Source organism: Aplysia californica, unplaced genomic scaffold (genome assembly GCF_000002075.1).
Source record: "Aplysia californica isolate F4 #8 unplaced genomic scaffold, AplCal3.0 scaffold00273, whole genome shotgun sequence".
NCBI classification, from domain to species: Eukaryota; Metazoa; Mollusca; class Gastropoda; order Aplysiida; family Aplysiidae; genus Aplysia; species Aplysia californica.
The window spans coordinates 109580-113025 of NW_004797543.1; positions in this window are offsets into that span (position 1 = coordinate 109580).

The window sequence follows — 3446 nt, forward strand, 5'->3', positions numbered from 1 at the left end:
TCATCATCATCATCATCATCATCATCATCATCATCATCATCATCATCATCATCTTCATCATCATGCAGGCATGTATGCAACCTATTTCACTATTATCATCGCTGGCAGTGTGTATGATATTGCAATGTTCTCAATCAATACAGTTCTGACAACTATCCTGAACCGACTTCAGATGAATTTCCGACTGTCTTCTAGGGGAGAGCAAATCATAACTATGAAAAGTAAAAACGTACAGTCTACCATCTACAAAACTGACCTTACCATAAACCCATGTTGACTATAGCTAACAAATCAAGCGCACAACATTATTTTTTATACCAATCAGATGGCGTCGTTTTGATAGGATTTGGCAAGAGAAAAAAATGATAATACTCCAAGGGGTGCTTCTACGGGAATCATAAGTCGAAAAAAAGCATAAGAAAAGTTGCGATGACGAGGAGAGTCAGTGAGTTTAGTACCCCGAGCACCACATCATTATTTCAGATTTCCCAAGAAACATCGAGAGGCCGGTCGAACTCGCACTCTTCACCCCTTTACAAACACAAAAACACTCGACTTTTAATGAGCTTACCTCACTGTTATTCCTCCAAACCTATATAAAAAAGTCTGCTACCGAACGTTTAATAACCCCACGCCGTCTTTCTCTGAATTGTCTCCCCCCCCCCCTTTTCCACCTTTTCCTCCGCACCCAATCAGCCTGAAATACAAGTCAGACAAGTCAATATCTAGGCTATGTACCAGGAAGGACTTTCAATCAATTCACCAAACACCACCGTTGCCAAAATTATGAATATGCATGAACACAAAAAAATTCTCCAACAAGAACAAAGGCAACTGCCATTTCTTTATCAAAGGTTATTGCGGTCTAATTGGAGTATCTCTCGAAGAGGTTTCGAGTGCTAGATTAGCCAGTCCCTCTTTGTTATGCTGATGGGGAACTATAGACTCTCGCCTTGTCACCTTTACTGCCGTAGATGGTCGATCGTGGCGCACTAATAAACGACCGCGGCGCTGCGAGACGCTTGGGGTTTCAGACTTTTTATGTTTACTTTTTTTTTCGAAGCCCTGACCCAGAAGCAACTTAATGACTGTATGTATTACGTATATTTCTTTCATTAGAAACTAAAGACACACGTCGCCAACGTCACTTTTTAAAACTTATAGTCTAAGTCTAGATGACCGTTGAGGCACCAAGGATGATCGGGCAACCACTTTTCTCCACCCTTCTCTATTTTCAGCTTTTCGAAGGGCTTCACCCAACTTAATACCTTTTCCAGTGCCCTGTAGGATCATCTTTGCAAGTCCTGTTGATTTTGTTAAGTGCCCAAACCATCTCTGTTTGCCTTTCTTGACAGTTGTGAGAAAATTTTTTAAGGGCCCAATGGCTTGCCTGGTTCTGTTCCTCACTAGCTCAGTTGTAAAGTCTTCGAAAGCATCTAATTTCTGTGGCTTGTAACTTTTCTTTCTAACTCTGCTACAAGGGTCCATAGTTGCATAAAAAGGAAAGTGTTAGAACGGAACCCACAGGGTAAAAGATCAAGGGGAAGACCACGTGGAACCGGGAGAAGAGTCACAGAAATTGTTGTACAGACAAGTGGGAAGACATGGAGTGACATCAAGCGACTCGCCCAGGATAGGGAAAGGTGGAAAGTGCTTGTTCGAGGCCTCTATCCTGATCCAGGAAGAAAAGGGCAATGATGGTGATGTAACGGTCGATGTCTCATAAACGTACAGCAAGATTGAAATGACCAAGGAATGCACCAGTCTGATTTTGGAACTGAGTGCAGTGTTCTTGTCTTTCCATATTATGGTCTTGAGTGTTATTTCACAATCGCCAAAATCAAGTTCCGAGGGTTTCCACACGAAGCGCATCTCGAATAAAGATACCAAGCGACATCTCACGCTATAGTTTCGTTCTGTCTCGTCATTTCCTTCGTGGTTTTAAACTGATGAAAAACGACCCTCGTTATTGTTCTGATTTGAGCCTCTCTCTTTATTTTCTTTATTTTTTTTTCAAAACTTCAAAACAACAACAACCCCCCCCCCCCAACAACCAACAAAAGCCAAAACCAAAAAAACAAAACAAAAACCCCCCCAAAAAAACAAAAAAAACAACAAACAAACCGACTTCAGTGCTTGTGGAATGAGGCTGACCTCGTAATTATATGGAAATGTATGCAAAGACTTATTTCACGTATACCAAGTTGCCTCAAAGAGCTGAAGCACAACTGTTTTAAAAGATAATAAAAGATAAGAATCACACCTCTCTGACAACCATAAACACAGACACCGAGCATAACAAAATATAATATAAAATATATATAACAAAGGCGACAGAGTAGAAGGCATGACTACCATTCCTAAGCTGAAGAGATTTTATTTAAACTGGCTGTAAGACACATTCTTACGTCAAAGTCCTATAGAACCTGGTCATGTCAACGGTTAACTTTGAAACTCACAAAACAATCCTGATAAACAATAATTACGATCTCTGTAAAGAGTTCAACCAGAGTGGCCCACACCTCAGCCTCTCGTGGTCCTGAGTTAATACTTTTTTTCCCCCCTTGCCCATTTATATGAGATTGACGCCATCTGATTTGTAGAAAAAAGTGCATATGATTGTGTCCAATAGTGTATTACATGCATACTTAGTATATCAATTAACTGTAATAGCGGATAGAGATTCCAGGATTATAGATGTAAGCCATTGATATGAGAGAGGTGATGATTTTAGAATTAATAGTGGTGATGAGTGATGATGAGGGATTGCGTTTAAGTAATGTTTGCGTTAGTCCTATCTTCCTCTGCTCCAATGAGTCACGAGGGACGTGGTCCTGAGTTAATACAATTAATGTACATAGTTTTACCAACGTCTACCTCATGTCAGAACAACAAACAAAAACGTGCTCGCGCACGAAGAGGAAAGTTAAAATATTGCCAGCAAGACGTCAGGCAAAAATCAAATCATTTCAAAAGAAGACGCTCTTACGTCTGAATTTCAAAGAACGCAGAAAGTAGAGTTGGTAGTAGACTGGTTAGGCAACAGGAATCGTAATTGTGAGATTCGGGGTTCAAAGCTAGGTTCAGTCCGACGTTGTGTCCTTGGGACAAGAATTTTACAAGAATTTTACAAGAATTTTACAAGAATTTTACAATAATTTTACAAGAATTTTACAAGAATTTTACAAGAATGTTCCCGTTTGGTTCTGTACTATCGGAGATGGACGTTAAATCCGGACGTCCTGCTCCTGAAATAACCCTACTGTGTTGTAGGGGGCATCAAACCCACTGACATCTTAGATATCTGTGGTTAAACTTCGCCAATTTAATTCCCACAAAGATTTTGGTTTGACCGCCTCCTTAACTGAGTTGTCTCTCTTCTCTCGTCTCCTTCCGTCTTTACACCACAATCGCCCCGAATCGGTTCTTCACCCCCCCCCTCCTTA